This window comes from Hibiscus syriacus, unplaced genomic scaffold, assembly GCF_006381635.1.
Source record: "Hibiscus syriacus cultivar Baekdansim isolate YM2019G1 unplaced genomic scaffold, ASM638163v2 tig00112488_pilon, whole genome shotgun sequence".
NCBI classification, from domain to species: Eukaryota; Viridiplantae; Streptophyta; class Magnoliopsida; order Malvales; family Malvaceae; genus Hibiscus; species Hibiscus syriacus.
This window is the reverse complement of record NW_024063342.1, coordinates 616,661-644,387: the sequence shown is the minus strand read 5'-3', so window position 1 is coordinate 644,387 and position 27,727 is coordinate 616,661. Positions and strand designations below refer to the sequence as shown.

General features: G+C 34.9%; 3 pseudogenes; 2 read left to right on the top strand and 1 right to left on the bottom strand.

Annotated features, from left to right (window-relative positions):
- Positions 1-247: 247 nt before the first annotated feature.
- LOC120180063 lies at positions 248-1,407 on the bottom strand (annotated as a pseudogene).
- Positions 1,408-22,527: 21,120 nt separating this feature from the next.
- Positions 22,528-24,874, top strand: LOC120180075 (annotated as a pseudogene).
- A 1,924-nt stretch (positions 24,875-26,798) lies between these two features.
- LOC120180047 lies at positions 26,799-27,378 on the top strand (annotated as a pseudogene).
- Positions 27,379-27,727: the final 349 nt, after the last annotated feature.

Here is a 27,727-nt window from a genome sequence, read left to right as displayed (position 1 = left end):
AGTTTCTCAAAAATGATTATAAAACATCCTTACTAGAAGGAAAAACATTTTTTATTGCATGCGATGATGAATGTATGATGCAAATGTACAAATTTATGTGATGTGTATGTTTATATTGATGTATATTTTATTGATATGCGATGGGAATGGTTGCATGATCAATCTTCATTCTATCTCTGATTCGGTTGTCTTCACTCTTTATTTTCACCAGCGTGCATCCTTGCAATTCTTGGTTTGTGTTAATTCCTTATTTCCCTAACAATTTTTTGCCCTTGATAAAAATTGGCTTTTTTTTGTCTGAATTTGTGTAGAAATCCAATAGAGCTTCCCTCATGATACTATCATCATCCATGCTAGATGTTTTAAAAAGAGGATCTATCATTTCAAGCTTTGGAAATTGTGTACGCACAGCTGCCCTGTAGCGGGAAATCAAAGACCACTGCCTGGAGTTGACCACCGCAGCAATTGATGGAATATCAGACTTCCCTAGAGAACCACGAGACACATCTATACCAAGGATGATGGTTGGAACCTTAGTAACAACTGGAATTGAAGGTGTTGGCTCAATTGTTAACATTGAATTCAGTCCTCCAAGCTTTGCATTGATATTTAGAGGCAAATTCATAAGGTATTGATAATTGACCCTAGTTGGAGCCATACACTGTGTCACTATGCCAAACTTGGCAAGATTCATAAATATCAGAATTTTTCTTATCAGGTAAAACAAAAAGGAGGAACTGTGGAGCTTCAGGAAGTTCATATTGGGTTTCCTTGATCATTTCTTCAAATTCTTTCAACAAGATAGTAGTGTTTTCTCTGATTGGGTTCTTGACTCACCTTGAATAAAGGATTTATCTAAATTGAATGTTGAATGAGGCTATCTGTATCACATCGTGTTGAGGAGTTAACGACAACCCATCGTTCAATCTTATTTGGCTCCACTAGTTGCTTGTTGTTAAGATTTCATTGCTCATTCCGCGATAAGAAAACTTTGTCACTTTTAACCTTGGTACATAAAGAACACAACCTTCCACTTGAGTGAAATTTGAATTTAGAAACCCCATAGGATTGAATCATTGGTTCAATGCCATAATTACTGGTTCGTAAAACATTCTACAACTTATTCATCTTTTATTGTGGATTCTACCTAGATTTTTCAACTAGGGAAGCTCTTTGTATGATGTTCAGAGATTTTTTATAGCGTTGCAAGGGCATCAAAGAAAAAAGATCAATTGGAATATAAGTGGGACGTTTTGGCTTGCCAACATTAATACATGGGAAATCACTAGAATAATGCAATTGTATGTTGTGATAATGGACAAAACAATCATATACAACGAGCTCCACTGTCTCTGTTTCACCATTTTCGGCCTTCATGCCTTTCTGCCTCAAAAAATGCCCAAACATTTATATTTCTTGCTCCAGTATTGATTCTAAGATTGAGCTTTTATGTTTGTGAGACATGTGTCATTTATGAAGACCCACTCCAGAGAGATTGTGTTGTTTGAAAATGTTTTTCTTCTTCTTTTTATTTTGAAAATTTGAAAAATATCAATTAAAAGAATTTTGAAAAATGTATAATCAAAATTTTTGAAAAGATATTGCCCGTTTCTAGGTTTCTTAATTGAAACAAATCATAAAACAATAGTTCATTGGATATCAAAGAATTAATTACACTTTTAATCCTTCAAAAAAATTATAGCTATTTGACAAGTGTCAAGATTAATGATATCTTGGAGGTAGGGTTAAGTAAGGAAATGAATGAGGTGTCTTGGGTTATTGTCTTTGGTTAAAGGTTTGGCATTCTTGTTTCTTTGATGTTCACTGATCTGAAGGAGTAACTTCTATGCTCATCTACTGAAAGTTTTCTCCGGTTCTCATATCTCATGAGCATATTTGGGTTGTGCGATGTCTTGTCAAGGGATTTGTGAGATCTCCTCTTGTACAACAGCTGCACAATCTTCATATTCGAGCCACCTTTTCAGGTTTTCAACTCGAATCCTCCTTTGGTTTCAAGACGTTATTCAAAATTTTACGTCTTAAACCCCCCTTTGTCATTTTTTCTCTATCATACATTAAAGATTTTAGAAAACCTTTTGTAAAATAAAGATTAATCCTGATGTGCGGGATGAAACCTGAAGATAGTATCTTATGTTTAAAAATCCATGTATGATTAGAAGGGATTTTTTAGGCACGTAATGTAGGCTATGGTTCACGGTTATGAAAGAAAGGGATAAATAGGCCCAAACAAATGTTTGAGGTAATTGAACCAATGATCAATTCATTCGGATGCCTTAAGCCTTGTCTTGCTCAATTTGATTCTGCTCGTATGTCTTTTATTTTATTAATGTTCTATGATCTTTTGGTGAATTGATTATGGATCTTTGAATCGATTGTACTTAATCAATCTTATTGTTTGAGGTTCAACAAGTCACTCATATTGAAATACTTGATATGTTTTCTTTCTTGGTTTTCTTTCATTCTTCTTTTTTTATCATTGTTTTGATTTGATCTTTGCACTTTATATTTGGTTCACATTTCGATATCTTATCTAGCCTGATGGTCTTCACTCATACGAGCAGATTTCCTTCACCTTCCCCCCCAGTGTGGAGAATGATCCTTGGTTAAGGTTGAATCAGAAGAAAACATAATTCAGGCTCAAATGGGGACACAAGGGATATATATTTTCTCCTTTTATGAAGGGATAATGAAAGATAGTCATTCATCATTTCATACACAAAATTCCTTGCAGGAGAGGTATCCCCAGGGGAATAGATTTTCAGGATTAATTTTATTCACATGATAATTAATAATGATGTAATTAATTGTTTATCATGTCTTAAGTTGATTCAAGATGATTTTCTTATAGGAAGGTTCACGTTCAAATGAACATCTTGTACTCAATGCCTTCAAGTTTTAGTGGTAGAAAAATGTCGGCTTTGCGTCTAGGAAGATGATGGTGTGACTTTATTGGCTCAGGGAAAGGTAAGGGTATGACCTTTTGTGTCTCAAAAAAGATAAATGCAATATTTCAAAGTCTCGAAGAAAGGTAATGTCAAAATTTAGTCTTTTGGTAGTGACCATGAATTATTCCGGGTAAAGAATCGGGAGGTTTTATTTTTGGTTTTGGATGGTATAAGAAAGGTCTAATCTTGCCATATGTCAAAAATCTATAATTCTTGCAAAACTAAAAGAATCTGTAATTCATTCGATGTTTGAAGAACTACAAGATTAAAACTCGTTCAATTATTCAAGCTTAGAAAGTAGCATAAATTCAATCATTAAAAGATTAAAAAATATTTAACAAATATTAAAGACAGAATAAAAAGACGAGTTCAAACAAAACAATGCTCTTAATGCAATTGCAAAACATTTCCTGGTAGATGCAAAGATATCTTCTTGATTAGCATTGGAATGCCCCATCATTCTTTGAATGTCTATGCCCCCGATTCAATCAGATTCTGGACCTTTAGCTTCAATATCCCACAATTCTCAGTGGAACGTCCTGAGCTTCCTATGTGATAGCTACATATGGCACCAACATCATAGCCTTCAGGATATGGAGCCTGTTTTGGCCTTTGGGAAGCTTCTCAGGTGAAATAGTTAGCTCTGGAGCACGTATCATCACACGTTCAGAGGTTTCCATGGATGAAAAGACATGTTTTTTTTTGCCTTTTTCCTTATTGAGCCCAACCAATTTTCCAATCTCATTGCATTCTCTGTAAGTTCTCTTGCAATTCTTCCTTTAATTTTTTGGAATTGCTTCCATTATGTCACGTGATTAAGGCCACTTCCATTGAATTCTCCATGAATTGATCCCCATGTTTTCATGAATGATTCATGTGAAAATGTTTACATAAATACAGTGCAGAATGTCAATATGTAAATGCAGATGCAAAAAATGTTTATCCCAACGATGAACATCATAGAATAATTTTCATTAGAGATAAAAGTCTTCACATTACAAGATAATTCATTTTACAGACATGTTTTCGCTTAGACGCTGAGTTTGAAATGGGTCGATATTTCATCTCGAAACTTCATCCTCGAAAATTATATCCCTTAAGCGCTAAAACCTAACTTAGTTAATGCCCCTGCAATGCTAGAATCACGCGTCACTCCTTGGTGATTAGCAATGGAACAATCGTAGATAAGACTCTACTACTGGATTACTTTTCAAATCAGTAGATCATCTTTCCAGTCTCGAATGTTGCATCATCTTCGAGCAAGTTTCTTTCTTGTACTCTCTGAAATTCTTTTAGACATAAGTACATGTCTGTGTACGCGTGTAACACCCCCAACCCATACCCGACCCGGATATGAGTCAGAGATACTACATTGACTTTAAAACATAACTCTTAATAAATAATAGTAAAATATTTGAACTTATATTAAGAAAATACAATAATATACATACTGTAATGTAGGTTTACAAAAATATTCAGAGCATACACAACTTAACCCTTTAATTACATGCCAACTGCTATTTACATAACAAAATGACCTACTGATAAGTTGCTTCTGATCTGATGGTTGCAGGAGTAATACTGTCAAGCTGCTTCACCTGTCTCGTCTAATTTCCTCGGATCCTACGTGTGAAACACTCACACGCTAAGTCATCGACTTAGTGAGGCAATAATACTAACAAGGCAATGTAATTTAATGAAATTATCAGGATCATATGAGATGATATGCAAACATGTAACTAATCCATGTAATATACTTCATCAATATCCATACCTGTAAGCGTATGACTGTAACATTCATTATTCTGTATTAATAAGTTTATTGGCCCATGATAGCATATTGAGAACCTAAGGTATTTGAGTAATGTGAGGTTGTGCACTATGCTGTCACCACAGCTCGTATAAATGCACCGAAGTGCCCGTAGAATTGCACCGAAGTGCCCGTAGAATTGCACCGAAGTGCCCGTAGAATTATGTCCATAAGGACCACGTAGAATTCCTTAAGAATCATATACATATACTATGGATCAAGTATGTGTCTTTCAAGACTTCACACAGGTTCCAAAGGATATACATATGTCCTAAAGAACCGAGTATACCCTCTACCCTTGGCATGCCAACTATACCTATAGTTCTCATCTACATAACATGGGCTTATACATTTCCCGTAGTTCATATCGCGTAGCCATAGTATTTTCATACCTTTAACACATAGGCATATCATTTACATACCTTTATCACATAGTGCATATAACGTTTTCTGCATATTCATGTCATGTAATACATATAATATGAATTCATGTCATGTAATACCTTTAATACAACTTCATGTCATGTATCATAATATGGAATGTAATCATATGTCAAAATATGGAATCTAGACTTATCACAAGTCTAGAACTGAATATACTACTATATTCATGCTATGCATATGCACTCACCTATACTTCTTTTCCTTTTCCTCGATCGATTCTACTTGTAGATTGTTCCCGAACTCGAGTAGGCTCGGTATCTACATAAACATAATTTTTAGGATGATCATCAGATGTCTATGTCTTGCAATTAAGCTTTAATAGCTTACTAATTTAAAGAATTAATAGTTTAGTCTTGCTTTCTTTTCTTTCTTCTTCTTTTTCTCATGGGGGAATCGGTTCCCCCCCCTAGGGGTATCGATTCCCCTCAAGCAATCTGGAATTTCATATACGATGAGGGGGTATCGGTTCCCCCCTGGGGGTACCGATTCCCCTCTAGCATTCTGGAAATCATATTCGTTGAAGGGGTATCGGTTCCCCTTGAATGGGTACCGATTCCCCTAACCCAGAATTCCTAATTTGAGCTCGGAAATCATCCCATTTCAGCTCAAACATACATATTTCAATCCCTTTACTACTCTTAGCTCTCATACACTTACTTAAACTAATTATTATCCATTAAATACCTCTAAAACTTAGAAATCTAATTCTCCATATAGCATTTAAGAATCCAACCCAAATTCCAATATGTTCTAATTTGAATTCTAACCCCTCCTACTTCTTAATTAGCTTATTGACAAGTCAAAATTCTGATTCAAACATCAAAAACTCATCCATATCAAAATTTCATCTAAAAACTCATTTTCCAAATCATTCTCTAAATCACTTATCTTGTTGTTTTAATGTCATATAAGTTTTCCTTTAGCTTATATAACATCTAAGCTTCCATTTCCAATCTTAAAACATCAAAGAAACTACCAAGTTCAGATTCTTACCTTAATTGCAAGCCACACGTTGAAGAGAAGAAAATGAGGAAGAAGGAAGAAGAAATGGGAGAGTTCTGGAACCAATGTCACACGTGGGTTCTCATATACCTCATAATATTTTATTTTAATTAAAATTCCTTACAAATGACCATTTGGTCCCCACCTTAATTTCATATTTACTAACCTTATTTTTTTAAAACTATATAATTATTCTACTTTGATCACCAAATGTTGAAACTTTGCAAATTAATCACTTACCCGACATGGAGGATGTTACAAATCTCTCCCCCTAACGAAAATTCGTCCTCGAATTTTCATTGCACGAACAAATGAGGGTATTGATGTCGCATATCCTCTTCACGCTCCCACGTTGCTTCTTCTACTCTGTGATTTCTCCACAACACTTTGACCAAAGGAATGGTCTTGTTCCTCAATTGCTTAACTTCATGGGCTAAAATTTGAATCGGTTCTTCCTCATAAGTCAAGTCAGGACGAACCTTAATCTCTTCTGGTGTCACGATATGAGAAGGGTCAGATCTATATCTTCGAAGCATTGAAACGTGAAAGACATCATGTATCTTTTCCATCTCAGGTGGTAAAACTAACTGATAGGCTACCGGTCCTACTCTCTTTATAATCTCGTATGGTCCAATAAACCGAGGACTCAATTTTCCTTTCCGACCAAATCTCAACACCTTCTTCCATGGAGACACTTTTAAAAACACCTTATCTCCAACTTGAAATTCAATTTCTTTCCTTTTAAGATCCGAATAGGACTTTTGCCGATCAGAGGCCACTTTGAGGTTATGCTGAATTTCTCGAACTTTCTGTTCTACATCTTGAATTAAATCCGGACCAAGAACACTTCGGTCTTTGAGTTCATACCAATTTAATGGAGTACGACATTTCTTCCATATAATGCTTCATATGGGGCCATCTTTATACTAGACTGATAACTATTGTTGTAAGCGAACTCTGCCAGCGGTAAATACTTTTCCCATGATCCTTTAAATTCCATTACGCATGCTCTCAACATATCTTCCAATATCTGAATAGTTCTCTCTGATTGCCCATCAGTCTGAGGATGAAAAGCCGTACTAAAGTTTAAACGAGTCCCCAACGCTCCATGCAAAGATTTCCAGAATCTAGAAGTGAATCGAGGGTCCCGATCAGAGACTATAGAAACAGGTACTCCATGCAATCTAATAACTTCTCTAATATACAGCTCTGCATACTTTTCCATAGAGAAATCCGTTCTAACAGGGAGAAAATGCGCTGACTTAGTTAATCGATCAACAATTACCCAGATTGATTCTCTTTTGTTCGGAGTCAAGGGTAACCCCGAAACAAAATCCATCGTAACATTTTCCCACTTCCATTGAGGAATGAAAAGCGGTTGCAATAATCCTGATGGAACTTGATGCTCGGCTTTGACTTGTTGACATATCAAACACTTAGACACAAATTCTGTAATGCTTCGCTTCATCCCTGACCACCAAAATCGATCCTTCAAATCCATATACATCTTGGTTCCACCCGGGTGCATCGTTAACGGACTGCAATGAGCCTCTGTTAATATTTCTTTCTTCAAGTCTTCATTGTCGGGTATTACAATTCTTCCTTTACAATATAGATTTCCATCTGACTTAATCTCAAAGCCTTTAATCTCTTTGTTCTTTACTTGCTCAATTCTTTTCAAACACATTTCATCTTTACCTTGCAATTCTCCTATTCGTTCCAACCATGCTGGTTTAAGGGTTAATTCTGCACAAAGACCACCATCTCCCGTTAAAGATAATCTTGCATCCATAGCTCGTAAAGCTGCAAACGTCTTTCTACTCAGAGCATCTGCTACTACATTAGCCTTTCCGGGATGATAGTCAATTATCACATCGTAATCCTTTAAGAACTCTACCCATCTACGTTGCCTCAAATTCAATTCTTTTTGAGTCATCAGGTACTTCAAGCTCTTATGATCCGTATATAAGTAGCAACGTTCCCCATAAAGATAATGACGCCAAATCCTGAGAGCGAATACTACAGCAGCCATTTCTAGATCATGAGTGGGGTAATTCCTTTCATGTGGTTTCAACTGTCTCGATGCGTACGCTACCACTTTTCCTTCTTGCATTAGTACACACCCCAACCCGTTATGGGATGCGTCACTATATATTACAAAATTCTTGCCAGATTCTGGTTGAACCAATATCGGAGTTTCCGTCAGAATTCTCTTTAAAGCTTCGAAACTTTCTTGACATTCAGAAGTCCAAACAAATGGTACGTTCTTTCTCATTAGCTTTGTTAGAGGCAGCACAATCATAGAAAAATTCTTAACGAATCTTCGATAGTAACCGGCAAGTCCAAGAAAACTCCGAACTTCAGACACATTCTTAGGAACTTCCCAATCCATTATAGCTTTAACTTTCTGAGGGTCTACTCTAATCCCAACTGCCGAGATCACATGCCCCAGGAAAATTACTTTCTTTAACCAGAACTCGCATTTGGACAATTTGGCATACAACTTTTTATCTCTTAAAATTTGCAAGACGATCCTCAAATGTGTGCTATGCTCTTCATGGGATTTCGAGTATACCAGTATGTCATCAATAAAGACAACGACAAACTGGTCCAGATAGGGCTGAAAAATCCTGTTCATAAGATCCATGAAAGCAGCAGGTGCATTCGTTACTCCGAATGGCATTACGATGAATTCATAATGACCATATCTCGTTCTGAAAGCTGTCTTCGGAATATCTTTCTCCTGGATCTTCAATTGATGATAACCCGAACGTAGATCGATCTTCGAAAATACCGAAGCTCCTTTTAGTTGATCAAACAAATCATCAATGCGCGGAAGGGGATACTTGTTCTTGATGGTCACCTTATTGAGCTGTCGATAGTCAATGCAAAGACGCATTGATCCATCCTTCTTTTTAACAAATAACACCGGAGCTCCCCAAGGCGATACACTTGGTTGAATAAATCCCTTCTCTAGCAATTCTTGTAATTGACTCTTTAACTCTTGCAATTCTTTCGGAGCCATTCGATAAGGTGCCATTGCCATCGGAGCTGTTCCCGGCATTATTTCAATTTGAAATTCTACCTCTCTATCCGGAGGTAATCCTGGCAATTCAGCAGGAAAAACATCAGGGAACTCTCGAACTATTGGAATTTCCTCTAACCTTTTCTCTTGAGCTCTTGAATCAATCACATTTGCAAGAAAACCCTGACATCCTTGTAGCAATAATTTCTTGGCAGACATCACTGATATTACATTTGCTAAAGGATTAAACTTTTCACTGCTCACACTTATCTCTATTCCTTCTGGACTTTTCAGAGTTACCTTTTTCAATCTGCAGCTAACATCTCCATAATACCGAAACAACCAATCCATTCCCAGAATCACTTCAAACTCATCAAAGGGTAATTCCATCAGATTAGCAGGGAATTCAATTCCCTGAATCTTTATGGGACACCCCATACAAACTTTATTCACCCTGGCACTTTGGCCTAACGGAGTCGTTACTATAATCTCATTACTCGTAGCTTCTAAGGGAATCCCCAACTCCTTTACTAACTTACTTGTAATATAAGAATTATTAGAACCCGGATCAATCAGTACCAATACTAATTTATCATACAACTGAAAAGTACCTGCTATAATATCGGGGTCATCACGGTCTTCACTTGTCTTTAGGTTGTATACTCGAGCAGTGGATCGAACTTCAGGTTGAGCAGAGAATTCAGACGGGTTCCTTCCTCTGCCTCTTCCTCGTCCTCTTTGTGAGAAAGAACCAGCTCCTCCAGATGGTGCCGGCTCACCAATAATCAATGGACAATCACGGACAAAATGTCCGGCCTCTCCACATCGGAAACAAGTCCCAGCTGCCATACGACAAGTTCCATAATGGTTTTTCCCACACTGCTGACACTGTCTCCCTTGACCCGGAGTAGGTCTCCCAGCACTAGATTCCACTGACTGCGTCTGTCTAGGTCTTGCCTGACTTGCTCCCCTAGCAGACGATGCAACTGATTCTGATCTAGCTTGTGATCGAAATCCTGAGTCTCTTCCCCTTTTTGTTGGTGTTGAACCAGAATAAGTAGTCGTCCTCTTTGATGTCTGAACTCTCGAGTCCCCAAATCTTTCATTCTGAGCCCTTTCAAGAGCTTTTGCACGATTGATCACCTCCTGGAACGAGGACAGGTTTAATACTATCAACATTTCCTTAAGCCTAGGGCGCAAGCCCTCCACGAACCATTCGCAAGCATCTTTCTCAGTAGGCACAAGCTCGGCTGCAAACCTGCTCAGCTTATTAAACTCACATTCGTACTCATATACCGAGCGGCTCATCTGCTTCAAATTCATAAATTCCTGCTTCATTTGGCGGATAAACTGATCTCCAATATACTTGCTTTTAAATTCTTCTAAAAACAAAGACCAAGTCAACTGGTCGGTTGACATCCTCATGGTGACATTCGTCCACCATATCCTCGCCTGACCCCTTAGTAAAGACACAGCTCCATCTAATTTCTCCACTTCGGAACAGTGGAGACCATCTAACATGATTTTCAAATCATTCAACCAAAGATCCGCTGACACCGGACCTTCCTCAGCTTCTCCCTTAAATTCGGGAGCTCCTAAACTTCTCAATTCTTTTGCTACATTAATTCTGGGAGTTAGTGGAGCAGGAGGTTGAAGACGCGTCAGAATAGCGTCTAACGTTCTGAAGAACGTATCTTGATCTTGCACAGGCACTCCTTGAGATGCCTGTTCTTCACCGTGCCTGGCCAGGGCAGGTGAATTACTGCTTTCAGCATGCCTATCTTCTCCCGCTTCACTTCGGGAGCTATTATGTCCGGACATCTAATAAGAATAACCACATTATCCTATTAGCAAAACAGCATACTCATACTATACCAGATCAGAAGTTCTCACTATTTGTTGGCATGTATTCCATTTAAAGACTCCATAGACTCTGGTTTATGCCTAGAATCGGCTAAACCATAGCTCTGATACCATTAAATGTAACACCCCCAACCCATACCCGACCCGGATATGAGTCAGAGATACTACATTGACTTTAAAACATAACTCTTAATAAATAATAGTAAAATATTTGAACTTATATTAAGAAAATACAATAATATACATACTGTAATGTAGGTTTACAAAAATATTCAGAGCATACACAACTTAACCCTTTAATTACATGCCAACTGCTATTTACATAACAAAATGACCTACTGATAAGTTGCTTCTGATCTGATGGTTGCAGGAGTAATACTGTCAAGCTGCTTCACCTGTCTCGTCTAATTTCCTCGGATCCTACGTGTGAAACACTCACACGCTAAGTCATCGACTTAGTGAGGCAATAATACTAACAAGGCAATGTAATTTAATGAAATTATCAGGATCATATGAGATGATATGCAAACATGTAACTAATCCATGTAATATACTTCATCAATATCCATACCTGTAAGCGTATGACTGTAACATTCATTATTCTGTATTAATAAGTTTATTGGCCCATGATAGCATATTGAGAACCTAAGGTATTTGAGTAATGTGAGGTTGTGCACTATGCTGTCACCACAGCTCGTATAAATGCACCGAAGTGCCCGTAGAATTGCACCGAAGTGCCCGTAGAATTGCACCGAAGTGCCCGTAGAATTATGTCCATAAGGACCACGTAGAATTCCTTAAGAATCATATACATATACTATGGATCAAGTATGTGTCTTTCAAGACTTCACACAGGTTCCAAAGGATATACATATGTCCTAAAGAACCGAGTATACCCTCTACCCTTGGCATGCCAACTATACCTATAGTTCTCATCTACATAACATGGGCTTATACATTTCCCGTAGTTCATATCGCGTAGCCATAGTATTTTCATACCTTTAACACATAGGCATATCATTTACATACCTTTATCACATAGTGCATATAACGTTTTCTGCATATTCATGTCATGTAATACATATAATATGAATTCATGTCATGTAATACCTTTAATACAACTTCATGTCATGTATCATAATATGGAATGTAATCATATGTCAAAATATGGAATCTAGACTTATCACAAGTCTAGAACTGAATATACTACTATATTCATGCTATGCATATGCACTCACCTATACTTCTTTGCCTTTTCCTCGATCGATTCTACTTGTAGATTGTTCCCGAACTCGAGTAGGCTCGGTATCTACATAAACATAATTTTTAGGATGATCATCAGATGTCTATGTCTTGCAATTAAGCTTTAATAGCTTACTAATTTAAAGAATTAATAGTTTAGTCTTGCTTTCTTTTCTTTCTTCTTCTTTTTCTCATGGGGGAATCGGTTCCCCCCCTAGGGGTATCGATTCCCTCAAGCAATCTGGAATTTCATATACGATGAGGGGGTATCGGTTCCCCCCTGGGGGTACCGATTCCCTCTAGCATTCTGGAAATCATATTCGTTGAAGGGGTATCGGTTCCCCTTGAATGGGTACCGATTCCCCTAACCCAGAATTCCTAATTTGAGCTCGGAAATCATCCCATTTCAGCTCAAACATACATATTTCAATCCCTTTACTACTCTTAGCTCTCATACACTTACTTAAACTAATTATTATCCATTAAATACCTCTAAAACTTAGAAATCTAATTCTCCATATAGCATTTAAGAATCCAACCCAAATTCCAATATGTTCTAATTTGAATTCTAACCCCTCCTACTTCTTAATTAGCTTATTGACAAGTCAAAATTCTGATTCAAACATCAAAAACTCATCCATATCAAAATTTCATCTAAAAACTCATTTTCCAAATCATTCTCTAAATCACTTATCTTGTTGTTTTAATGTCATATAAGTTTTCCTTTAGCTTATATAACATCTAAGCTTCCATTTCCAATCTTAAAACATCAAAGAAACTACCAAGTTCAGATTCTTACCTTAATTGCAAGCCACACGTTGAAGAGAAGAAAATGAGGAAGAAGGAAGAAGAAATGGGAGAGTTCTGGAACCAATGTCACACGTGGGTTCTCATATACCTCATAATATTTTATTTTAATTAAAATTCCTTACAAATGACCATTTGGTCCCCACCTTAATTTCATATTTACTAACCTTATTTTTTTAAAACTATATAATTATTCTACTTTGATCACCAAATGTTGAAACTTTGCAAATTAATCACTTACCCGACATGGAGGATGTTACAACGCGACTTATTGATTGAAAACTTCTATATCTCTATATGAAAATTTTTACTTAAATATCCTCTAGCGGATCAACACTTTCGCATTATGTCATGTTCATGATGTGCAATATTAAAAAAGTGAAATTGACACAAAAGAAAAAAAACGAGTTATTACAGGTAAGATAACTGATAGAATTAAAAAATGTTATTTAAATATAATAACTACCCAATCATGATATCAACCCGAGCATGCTTACATTAAATAACAATCATACTCGGACATGTTTTCTACCCAAAATGATTTATTTTTGAGAAATTGATCCTAACCACATGGTATCTAATTCACAACTTTCAAAAGAAGTTTATTCTATGAATTTAAAGAAAAAAGTAAAGGTGTAGAGTCATTCCTCCTTTATGTACACCTATTTTTGGCACCTACTAACAAACAGAGGTTCTGCATGGCTCCACCTAAGGACTCTAGACCCCGAACGACTTCTAACAGGTTGACTAGTCCTCTGCCTTTGTCTGTCGCCAGTTGAATACCCTGTCGAACCACTCCAGCTTCTCTGGTTAAACTGTGCAAGTGACGAGCCGTTTTTTGTACTTGTTCCCAGAAGTATTGAATGACTACATCTCTGGCTTTCATCCTTTGCTGAACCTGTTCTCTGACGGAGACACCATTTAAGCCATTCATCAAAGTTTATCTGCTTGTTTCTTGAATTCGTCAACAATGGCCTCCAGTTTAAGCTGTCATTTTGCCAATCTGCTCTTGTTATCTTTGAAAGGACTCTCCAAGTTAGTAGCCTTTTTCTCGTCTTACCCTTGCAAATTTTACTAACTCAAAAGGTCAACTTTTGATCTGAATCCTTTATAATGCAACAGAGTGGCATATTCTTCTATTACGGGTACCACGTCTTCTTGGTTGAATTGTCTTGCAGATTGTCTCCCTAACCATAACCGAACCTCTGTAATTTTTCACCTCTTGTATTACAACCCTTTTGTCCATTAATGCAAATTATTTAGGTTTAACAAACACATTTTAGTGGATCAACACCCCTTTTGAATAATGTAAATGATAAAATAGAATAATAAAAAAAAAGGAAAATGAAAGGAGAAAAACAAAATTAGTGAGATAAGGATAATAAAAAAATAATGAAAATAAAAAGTCCTACCCCATATGATATCTACCCAACATGCTTATTATTCATACCCAGACAAGATCTCTATCCCGTAAGTTGATTTTGAACAAGTCCTACCCGCATAAATTTTTAGTTCACATCCTTTGAACATAAAGTAAAGCAGGAAATAACTCAAGATAGCCTAGGGTTTGGAATGAGGTTTTAGGGTGGGCTCTAGTTCCTTGTAGTCTCCCGGTTTAGGTTCTAAAAAAAGGTACTCGAGTTCTCCTTGCTGGTTCCCCTTGGGCTTGCCAGACCCTTAGTCCTAAGCCCATTACAAGCTTATGTGGACTAAGTTAAACTTGAGATGATACATTCCCTTATGCCCATACATAGAATAAATTCACATGTAGACATAAGGTATATAAATCCCGAAGGTTACTTGCTAGGCCCATACGGAGAATAAATTCCCACGAAGGCGTCGCTTTCACCCCCACTTAAAAGGGTTTTGAGCTCGGGTATAGAGCCTGAGATGGAAAAAGTTAAAGATCTGAAATCATTGAAAAAATGTCAGTACAATTATTTACTTGAAAAATAATCAAAGGTAAATAATTGGAATCGAATAAATAAATTAAAATTTAAACTTACAATTTTCGCTCAAAAAGACAACCGAAAATTAATTTTGGTCTGACTCACTTACTTGTCCTTAGTGGAGTCGCCAAACTGTCGCGACCGTCTTTCAGGTGGGCCCGAAATTTGGTTTCGACTTACATAAAATATTAGAGTCACCACCGATCATTTAAAAAATATTTAGGTTGATCGGATACCATCTTACCTGATCTGCGTTTTACCAGAAATATGTCGGGCTCGGGAGTCGGTTACAGTCAATGAAGGATTAGCACCCTTGAATTGCCCTTTTGGTACCATTTAATTTGTCGGTTGTCTTAATTGTGAAAATTAAAAATTAAAATTAAAATTTAAAAATTCGATCATAGTTATTTACCTTTTGATTAATTAGAATTATCCTTAAAAAAATCATAAATAAAGTAAAAAAAATAAAACAAACATTGGAAAAAAATAAAACAAGTATCAAATGCAAAAATTAAAATAACAGTGACTACATCAAAAACTAAAATAAATAAATAAAACATGATATCAGAATCAAATAATAAAATAACTGATGGTATGGGGTCTAAATTAAAATAAATGCAAACGGCCGTCATAAATAAAATACCATAAAAAATAGAAATGACCAAAAATAAAATAAAACATAATATGTAGCCTAAATCGAAAAAAAATGTGAATCTAGTGACCTAAATAAAACACTGCAAAAATATCAGGGACCTAAGAGAAATTTCCCCATGATCTGATGCTCCAAACGTTACCTAGGCTAAAGACAATAACCCAAACAATGATTTAGCCTTAACTTAACGACCAAAATAATATGGGTTTCCTAAATTTAGAGGACCTATGCGAGATTATACCATGATATAGTGACATAAATACAAAACATTCTAATAGTCTAGGGACCTTAACACGATTGACCCTAAAAATAACAAAATAAAGCCTAATCCTTCTCCATCTCCATGCTGCCCGAATTAATTTTGAATCCCTAGCCTTCTTTTTCTTCAACACACGACGCAGCAACCAACTCCAATAAATTGGAACCCACGTCACCTCGGCCACCCTATATGGGTGGCCTTTCTACTCCGGCCGGTGGCTTACCAAATGAGAGGAACACCACGAAAACAAACCTCTAACCATACGAGGTGCTCCGATGACCCCAACTCAACCCCAACTAACCTAATACCTCTCAGACGACTTTGCTACTCCGATGAACCCAATAGGCAGTAAGGTGAGATGTCCCTATCACTCTTCAAATTCTATTTTTTAGAACCCATGGAATTTTCATAAGCTAAGAAAAAAATTATAAACTAAAATTCTTATTATTAGTTGCATTCAAGAATTGAACAAATAAACTAAAGAAACCGAAATACAAACTGAAATACCTTAGGATTCAATTATGTTTTTTATTGTTAAAATGTGTTTCGATTGTTGAAAGAAACTTTTTTGTATTTTATTGTTGATTTTCCTCTGAAAAATCGAGAGGAACCGCCCCCTTTCTTACATTTTCATTCGGCTTTTATAACATTTTTCTTACATAGCTTTTACATAAAAAATAGCAATTTGCAATGTGATCATACTTTTTCACATGCATCTTTATTCTTTGTGAGTTGACATTGGCAGAAAACAAGCATTAGTGGCATTCGGTGGTAGAGCACTTTGAGGCATCAAATTGTTTAGGATTAGGTGAGCCGGATCGGGTTGGTTGGATCTGGATTCCGGGTCGGTTCAGCTTTAATCGGGTCTAGGCTTGTCTTGAATTCATGTAATTGGGCTCGAACAATTGAGCTCGGACAATTGGGCCTCATTTGGGTCACTAATTGGGCCTGCAAAATATATGTAATATAGTTAATAATAATAATAATAATATAATATTTTTTAAGTCCGGTCAAAAATGGGTGTCTACACTACTGTTACTGTAATCGAATTTTGATTCAAAAGAAGAAAGACTTATGCATATTTTTCTGAGGGTGAATGAACCGAAGAGCAAATCAGTAAAAGAGGAGCAAAAGAACGAGAAAGGAAGAGAGCTATCGATGATGGTCAAGTGGTTGACGTGCATTATGGGGGATCGAACATGGGACCGAGAGGCCGCCCCACTCTCTCTATGTATTTTTAATTTTCCAGCTCTCTTGCTATCTTTTTCTCTTATTGTTGAATCTCGTTTGGGGTTTATTTAGTGTAAAAAATGTTGTTGGGAGGTTGTATTGACCAAGATTCTAACTGGATTTTTAGGGATTTTATGAAATTGTTGAGATACGTGGGGTTGAGTATGAGGCCTGCAAAATAATTGTAATATATGAATTAATAAAAATAAAATAATAATATAATATAATATAATATAATATAATATAATGTTTTTGTAGACCAAGATAAAAATGGGTGTGTACAACCTTGACTGATCAAGATGATGTTTATTTATTATCTTGATGATCTTCCTTGCTTTGGGCCATTAGATTGGCGGGATACGTTGTTGCATTTGCGAATAGTTTCTCACGTCACTCGAATCTGATATGCAATTTGTCGGTGGTCTTTCAATAGTTTTCATCTCATTTTTTGATTCGTTTGCCGATGCAGTTAGATCTATTCGTATCTATCGTTTTTTTGAGTATTTTGATTGACTTTTTAACCTTTTCTTTATTTGGTCCTTGATCTCAAGTGACTAATTTTTGTTTAATCGTTATAAAAAAATATCTCAATCATGTGTTTAGTTTATAGTTATAGTTGTAAACATTCATTATAATTTTGGGTGTTTTTGTTTTAATAAAATTAGTGACTTTTATTCAAAAAGAATAAATTTATCTGAATTTGATAAATTAAATTTTATTATCTATTAAATATTTGAATACGTAAAAAAATATAAATTTTAAATTTTATATCAAATAAATCCATATTAATCTGATAAAAGTTCCATGATTAAGATTCGATAAAAGTTCCATGATTAAGATTCTAATCTCCTTAGAAGCAAACATGCTTTTAACATATTAGTCCAGAGTAAATTCATATAATCAAGTATACTTCTAGATAAGTAATGCTAATTCAGATAATAGAGCATGCTTATCTATATTCACTTTAAATCTACAACTGATAATAATTTTATCATTTGAAGTTATATAAATAATTTAAATTCAGATAATGAATATACGAGTGCGTCAATACATGAACACTAGTACATATGTTTGCCAGCACAAAAGGTACAATGATAATGGGAAAAGTTAAAGATTTGAAATAATTGAAAAAAACGTCAGTACAACTATTTACTTGAAAAATAATCAAAGGTAAATAATTAGAATCGAATAAATAAATTAAAATTTAAACTTACAATTTTTGCTCAAAAAGACAACCGAAAATTAATTTCGGTCTGACTCACTTACTTGTCCTTAGTGGAGTCGCCAAGCTGTCGCGACCGTCTTTCGGGTGGGCCCGAAATTTGGCTTCGACTTACATAAAATATTAGAGTCGCCACCGATCATTTAAAAAATATTTAGGTTGATCGGATACCATCTTACCTAATCTGCGTTTTACCAGAAATATGTCGGGCTCGGGAGTCGGTTACAGTCAATGAAGGATTAACACCCTTGAACTGCCCTTTCGGTACCATTTAATTTGTCGGTTGTCTTAATTGTGAAAATTAAAATTAAAATTAAAATTTAAAAATTCGATCATAGTTATTTACCTTTTGATTAATTAGAATTATCCTTAAAAAATCATAAATAAAGTAAAAAAATAAAACAAACATTGGAAAAAAATAAAACAATGATCAAATGCAAAAATTAAAATAACAGTGACTACATCAAAAACTAAAATAAATAAATAAAACATGATATCAGAATCAAATAATAAAATAACTGATGGTATGGGGTCTAAATTAAAATAAATGCAAATTGGGCATCATAAATAAAATACCATAAAAAATAGAAATGACCAAAAATAAAATAAAACATAATATGTAGCCTAAATCGAAAAAAATGTGAATCTAGTGACCTAAATAAAACACTGCAAAAATATCAGGGACCTGGGAGAAATTTCCCCATGATCTAATGCTCCAAACGTTACATAGGCTAAAGACAATAACCCAAACAATGATTTAGCCTTAACTTAGCGACCAAAATAATATGGGTTTCCTAAATTTAGAGGACCTATGCGAGATTATACCATGATATAGTGAGATAAATGCAAAACATTCTAATGGTCTAGGGAACTTAACACGATTGACCATAAAAATAACAAAATAAAGCCTATTCCTTCTCCATCTCCATGCTGCCCGAATTAATTTTGAATCCCTAGACTTCTTTTTCTTCAACACGCGATGCAGCAGCCAACTCCAATAAATTAGAACCCACGTCGCCTCGGCCACCCTATATGGGTGGCCTTTCTACTCCGGTCGGTGGCTTACCAAACGAGAGGAACACCACGAAAACAAACCCCAACTAACCTAATACCTCCCAGACGACTTTGCTACTCCGATGAACCCAATCGGCAGTAAGGTGAGATGTCCCTATCACTCTTCAAATTCTATTTTTTTAGAACCCATGGAATTTTCATAAGCTAATAAAAAAATTATAAACTAAAATTCTTATTATTAGTTGCATTCAAGAATTGAACAAATAAACTAAAGAAACCGAAATACAAACTGAAATACCTTAGGATTCAATTATGTTTTTTATTGCTAAAATGTGTTTCGATTGTTGAAAGAAACTTTTCTGTATTTTATTGTTGATTATCCTCTGAAAAATCGAGAGGAACCGCCCCCTTTCTTACATTTTCATTCGGCTTTTATAGCATTTTTCTTACATAGCTTTTACATAAAAAATAGCAATTTGCAATGTGATCATACTTTCTCACATGCATCTTTATTCTTTGTGAGTTGGCATTGGCAGAAAACAAGCATTAGTGGAATTCGGTGGCAGAGCACTTTGAGGCATCAAATTGTTTAGGATTAGGTGAGCCGGGTCGGGTTGGTTGGATCTAGATTCCGGGTCGGTTCAGCTTCAATCGGGTCTAGGCTTGTCTTGAATTCATGTAATTGGGCTCGGACAATTGGGCCTCATTTGGGTCACTAGTTGGGCCTGCGAAATATATGTATTATAGTTAATAATAATAATAATAATAATAATAATAATAATAATAATAATAATAATAATAATAATAATAATAATATTTTTTAAGCCCAGTCAAAAATGGGTGTCTACACTGCTGTTACTGTAATCGAATTTTGATTCAAAAGAAGAAAGACTTATGCATATTTTTCTGAGGGTGAATGAACCGAAGAGCAAATCAGTAAAAGAGGAGCAAAAGAACGAGAAAGGAAGAGAGCTATCGATGATGGTCAAGTGGTGGACGTGCATTGTGGGGGATCGAATATGGGACTGAGAGGCCACCCCACTCTCTCTATGTATTTTTAAGTTTCCAGCTCTCTTGCTATCTTTTTCCCTTCTTGTTGAACCTCGTTTGGGGTTTATTTAGTGTAAAAAATGTTGTTGGGAGGTTGTATTGACCAGAGATTCTAACTGGATTTTTAGGGATTTTATGAAATTGTTGAGATACGTGGGGTTGAATATGGGGCCTGCAAAATAATTGTAATATATGAATTAATAATATAATATAATATAATATAATATAATAATATAATATAATATAATATAATATAATATAATATAATATAATATAATATAATATAATATAATATAATATAATATAATGTTTTTGTAGACCAAGACAAAAATGAGTGTCTACTGATCAAGATGATGTTTATTTATTATCTTGATGATCTTCCCTGCTTTGGGCCATTAGATTGGCGGGATACGTTGTTGCATTTGCGAATAGCTTCTCACGTTACTCGAATCTGATATGCAATTTGTCGGTGGTCTTTCAATAGTTTTCATCTCATTTTGTGATTCGTTTGCCGATGCAGTTAGATCTATTCGTATCTATCGTTTTTTTTGAGTATTTTGATTGACTTTTTAACCTTTTCTTTATTTGGTCCTTGATCTCAAGTGACTGATTTTTGTTTAATCGTTATAGAAAAATATCTCAATCATGTTTATAGTTATAGTTGTAAACATTCATTATAATTTTGGGTGTTTTTGTTTTAATAAAATTAGTGACTTTTATTCAAAAAGAATAAATTTATCTGAATTTGATAAATTAAATTTTATTATCTATTAAATATTTGAATACGTAAAAAAATATAAATTTTAAATTTTATATCAAATAAATCCATATTAATCTGATAAAAGTTCCATGATTAAGATTCTAATCTCCTTAGAAGCAAACATGCTTTTAACATATATTAGTCCAGAGTAAATTCATATAATCAAGTATACTTCTAGATAAGTAATGCTAATTCAGATAATAGAGCATGCTTATCTATATTCACTTTAAATCTACAACTGATAATAATTTTATCATTTGAAATTATATAAATAATTTAAATTCAGATAATGAATATACGAGTGCGTCAATACATGAACACTATGTTTGCCAGCACAAAAGGTACAATGATAATGGGAATTACTGAAGTTAATTTGCAAAATTTTACTGTGATGTTTTAAGCTAGCAATAATTTCAAATGGGCCCTCCTGGTTACATCGCGTCGGGTCCAAGGCACGCTTCATATAGGTGGCCTGGCAAAGCCCTCAGAGACGCGCGTGAGGTACTGAGATAAGAAGGGAGGACGACAAAGCCGCACGTGACAGCCTGCCCTCTCTGTACAAAGCATGCCCCCAAGCGCACGTTTTTATTGATTGTTTTAAGGTTCAGAAATCAGTAAAAGTAATAAATAATAAAATAAATTCATAGCTTTTCTTCACTTTGGGTTGTTAATGTAGGAAAAGCTACTACGTAAGAAAGGAGTGTTACACCTTGCAGCGTGGGTAAAATAATATTTGGGTAAATTACCTATTTTGGTATCTTATTTATTTCTTTATTTTTATTTTGGTTACTTAATTTTTAAAAAATCATATTTAACCTTATATTTTATTTATGCTACACCTAATTCTTTTTTAGTTAGCACGAACAAACCGATCTCTGTGGTTAAATAAATGATTGATATTTTTAGAGATCACAAATTCGAACACAAATAATTATAAAATATTTAAATATTTATTATAAAATAATTAAAAATCTTTTAAATAAATACTACAAGTAACTACTCTAAGTTAATAAAAATATAAATTTTGTTTAGCTATTGTACCGTCCAAGAGGTCATATACCGTACCAAGCGAAAGCCCAAACTTCATAGAGTCCATATGATAATGTTAAGATACAACGAAGACTAGTGATAAACACTGAACCCTCGCAATCAGATGCAGCCACGTGTGGAAGAGGATTTGATCATACCCAATTCCCCTTAATCGTTATCGATTGTCCTTGCGCGGCCTAATGTAGCGAAGAAGTTATTTTCGCGGCCGAACAACCAAACAAACCACCTCGAAGCAGCAATTTCCTTGCCGTGGCCAACGGGATTTATATCAGATCGGATCGTCGTAGCCTCCTGCAAATCGGTATAGGACAGTTTTCGTAGCATCGATCCAACATGAGTTTCCCCTTTGCCAAGAGATAAACTCCAGCAGGTATCAAATTTGTTTTTAAATAATTAGAATTTGTGTTCATTTAGAAAGTTTCTACTGAATTTGTGCTGATGATTATAATGTTTGTTGATTATTATTTCTCCGATACTTTTCTGGAAATTGAATCTGTTCGAATTTTTATTAGAGTTGAAGATTTAATTTTGGAAATACTTGTGAGTTCTGCTTTTGAAAGCAATTCGATTGTTTTATTTTGTTTATCTGATTTGAATCTGGATATTAAGAACAATTAATTGTGTTTTCCATTGTTTGTTTGTTCATATTTCTAACAATAAGATTTTTGCAATTTATTGAGCCTTTTCACCTTAGTGTATGAAAGATCAAGCAAACAAGTTAGATGAATTGTGTACTGTCTCGGTTTTCAAGTGTTTTCCCTTGATAGGATGTGAAATTGGATCTTTTGAATTAAATTATGTTGGTCATTTGGTATTGAGATATTGGGTAGTAATCTGAAAGTATTGATGGTTTTTGGTTTCAGAGCTTCTGCGAGAAAACAAGCGGATGCTCGATAAATCTACTAGAGAGATAGAGAGGGAGAGGCAAGGTCTAAGACCCAAGAAAAGAAACTGATTGCTGAGATGAAGAAAAGTGCAAAGCAAGCGCAGATGGTTGTTTGCTTGCAATTTTTTACAACTGAGTTTTTTTTTTTTGCTCGACATCTTTTCCTTATTTCTAATTAGTATCCTCTTAAAATTGGAATATAACTATATATAGGTTTGATGCTTATTAGCTTGACATATTTATGTACTTTCGTCAATGAGAAGTGTCTTTTATCTTTTGGTATAAATGAGGTTGCTTTATTGGTGATTTTGAACATAAAATGATTAATTCAGTGCTAGATCACTCTATTTTATGTATGGCATGTTTGCTAGTATATTGATTTATCTGTGATCATCATTAGTACTTTCGCAGATAGAAATGATGAGTTCATGTGCATTTCTTGTACTCACTTTAAACAAAATGCACCAATATTATGTGTGTCAGTTATGTATATTTGGATGTTTAGTTGCTTGAATCATGTGTATGTTTATTTTGCTTCGAATTAGTGGACTGATGCAGTCTTGTTTCGTATTAGACACGAATGGTCTTTCATGTCCACCGGGCATGCTGTCCTCTAAATATGTTGTTTTTGAGATTTTATTTCAGGGAGCTGTAAAGGTGATGCAAAAGACCTTATCCGGACACGACATCAGATTGAAAAGTTTTATAAGCTCAAATCACAGCTCCAGGGTGTATCTCGTAGAATTCAAGTATGTACTTCATGCGATTTCCCCCCCAAAGTGTTCTACAAGGATAAATCAACTGTATATACTGATTTACAAAATTCTCTAAGGCTATCTGAGTTTCATTGCAATATTGTAGCCTTGTAAATTTACGACTTTTAATTGCTTATATAAGGTTCAAAGCTCGACTAATTTTCTGTAATGTGCAACTTCCAGACATTGAAATCAACACAAGCAATGGGAGAGGCAATGAATGGTGTGACAAAGGCAATGGGACAGATGAACAGACAGATGAACTTGCCATCCCTGCAGAAAATTAAGCACGAATTCTAAAGACAGAACGAGAATATGGAGATGGCGACTGAGTTGATGGGTGATGCAATCGATGATGCTTTGGAAGGGGACGAGGAAGAGGAGGAAACAGAAGACGATGTTTCTGCGATACGACAACGAGAAAATATTCTATCCGAATTCGGTTCTCGCGACCAAACCGATCAGCAACTTTTAATGGAGTCCGGAGATGAGTGATTCCATAGAGTTCGCAGTCGATGTTTCGACGTCAATAGAGCAAATCGGAGAGTTAAAAGCTAAAATGAAAGAGTACCTGGAGAGTAAGCCTCAGCATTGGCGACCTGGACATAGTGTGCAATTGAAGGACATTGAGAATGTGAATATGATGAAAATGGCTCTTTATATGACACACACCATTAACTTTCAGAACTAGGGCGATAAGAGCAGCCGGAGATCGGAGCTGGTGTTGGAACTGAAGAGAATTTTCGAAGCTTTGAATATTAAATACCATCTTTTGCCTCAAGAAGTTCAGGTCACCTATGTTGGTTCAGCTGCTTATGCAGTTCATCAACTTGCTCGATGATGGTCTCATTCTCTTCATTCTAATTTGCATTGTTGATCTTTCAAAAAAAATAATAATAATAATAATTTGCATTTGATTTGAACTCAAGGAATCGTCCCACTGATAAAAAGAATTGCATTTGTTTGTTTGGACAGAAAAAAACAAGAGAAATGCTTGGGTTTCTCTATCATTTTTCATCTGCTGCTGCTGATGTTGTAAACTCACCATTGACCCATTTAAGAGGCATTTTAAAAGCTTCCCAATGGCCCATTTATTGTATCTAGAGGTGATTATCAAGCGAGTCGATTGCGAGTTAGCAGTATTTGACTCGTGTTCATTAAAATTTTTTGTTTCTTAACTGGACTTATTACTCGTTAAAATTTTGCTCGACTCGTGCTCTTTAAGAAAATTTGTTGCTTGACTAGTTGCTCGTTAAGCTCGTTAAAATTTTGCTCGACTCGTACTCGTCAAGAAATTTTGTTACTTGATTTGTTGTTCATTAAGATCATTAAACTCTTGCTTTTCTCATTGCTCGTTAAGTTCATTGAATTTTTTATTTTATTTTTTAACTATAAGTAAAATCTACTAATACAATATAGAATTTAATATAAACATAAATTAATAAATTTAATAAAAAATTATCAAAATAGTGTACGAAATAAATTGAAAGTCTAAGCACCAAAATAACAATTCATAAATACATTAAAATAATAATTAGAGTTTGATTTTTGGTGTTGTAAAATAATAATAATTAATTAATAATTAAGTATTTTTAATTATTTATTAAAAATAATAGATTAATAATTTATCCTCTTTTGTATATTATCTATTAGTAAACTAGTAATCTTTTTAATGAAATAATTTTTAATATAATTATTAAAAAGTTATAAAAAAATTAATGAGTTTCTCGCGAATTTATCAAGTAGAGTTGGAATTTGCTCAATTCATCTCGTTAAGGTCTTGAGTCGAGTTAACCCGAGTCGAGCTTTTAACGAGTTTTGACCGAGTCGAGTTCGAGTTGCTCACGACATACTCAACTCAATAAGCACCCCTAATTGTATGATTCAAAAATTAGGTAAATTGCACTTTTTCATTTTTTTAAAATCATACGTAAAGCTAAGTTTTTATTTCATTTCATTACCCCATTGTTAAAAACTTTAGTTTTTGTTTCATTTTAGTATCTTATCCAAAATCTAATGCCAAATTTTGAAGAAACCGAAAGTTTAAGTATTAAAACGGACCAAAACTAATAGTTTAAGTATTAAACACGTTAAGTTTTTAATAACATAATACTAAAATGAAATGAAAACTAAACGTTAGATATAATTTTGAAAGAATTGAAAATTTATGTACTAAAACTGATAGTTTAGATACTAAATACGTCAATTAATATAAAAATTTTAAAAGATAAAATATACTCCAAATCATTTAATTATGTGTTTTATTTTTTAATTTACAAACATTTTATCCAAAACAAGCACATGGTCATTAAATTAATTAACTTATTTGAATAATTCAGGATGATAATAAGTTAATATATTTTTAGAATTTTTTTTACTCAATAACAACGCACACACTCGTAAATATTGTTATTTAAACTTATGACTTCTAAGAATGATTAGTCTCTATTTAACCACTAAATCACTGATAGATTCAATGATAAATTTATTGTTTTATCCTTACATATGATATCAATTTTATTTTAATTATAAAAACAATAAATTTAATCTTTAATGTTATTGAATATATAAATAATGAGATGATATTTTTAAGAATCAAGCGTCAAACTGGCAATGGTGCCCCAAATCAACCAAATGGCTAAGAACCACAAAGATCTACCGTGGGAATTCTTTACCAAATCACAAACTTGATGGGGATTGGACCAACAAGATAACCTTATCCACTGATCACAGCCCGACAAGCTGCCACGTAGGAACACAGATAGAGATGATTATCCTCAAGTTTCCACCTCTCAAAACCATGTACTTTTAACACGCCCCAATCTGTTATTATTTCACAGCAGAACTTTCATCAAAAGTGTTGATTTTCAAAGGGTGAAGAGGGAAGAAACAATATCCAACAATGGCTTCTACTTCAGCTGTTTCAATGGCTCTGCCGTTAACCGGTGCCACCCAAAAGAAGGGGCTCGGTTCCGGCGCTTTGTTTAAGCCGCTGCCGGTGAAGCTATCGAGGGCTACGGCGACGGCGACGAACAGGCGGTCCAATGGAAAGCTCGAAGTCAAGGCTCTTCTTCTTCTTCAGGGAGAAGGTGGTAAATGGGTTGACGGCTGCTGCTTTGACGACGTCCATGGTGATCCCCGACGTGGCTCAAGCTGCCGATGGTGTTACCCCGTCGCTCAAGAACTTCTTGCTTAGCATCGCGGCTGGCGGTGTTGTGTCTGTTGCCATCGTCGGAGCTGTCATCGGTGTGTCGAACTTCGACCCCGTCAAGCGGAGCTGAGCTTTGTGATTCTTTTCCACTTCTTCTGTTTATGTATGTGTTAGTTATGTTTTCAGTTATGAACTTCCATCTCCCTGTGCTTTGTGAAATCTGAAAATTCCATTTTCTCGAGAAAACATAGGAAAGTAAATGAATCTTATGCCGCAGTTTTTAGGAGAAAAAGAAAGAAGAAAACTTAAAATTATATATGCTTTAATTCATAAATCAAAATGATGATAACTAAAACATTTACCGTTAGCTTCGAAAACAAATAACATTAATAATACCCCAACCCAAATCTTGTTAACACAAACATCTTATATTAGAGTATGCAATAAGATTAAATTATATAAACCAAAATAATTCTAAAAATATTTTATGGAATTAAAATTTTCATGATTGGTGTAGCTGTAATATATAGTCGTTTTACAAGGTTAATAATAGTGCTACTTTAGTACATAAGATGGGTTTGATCCAAATT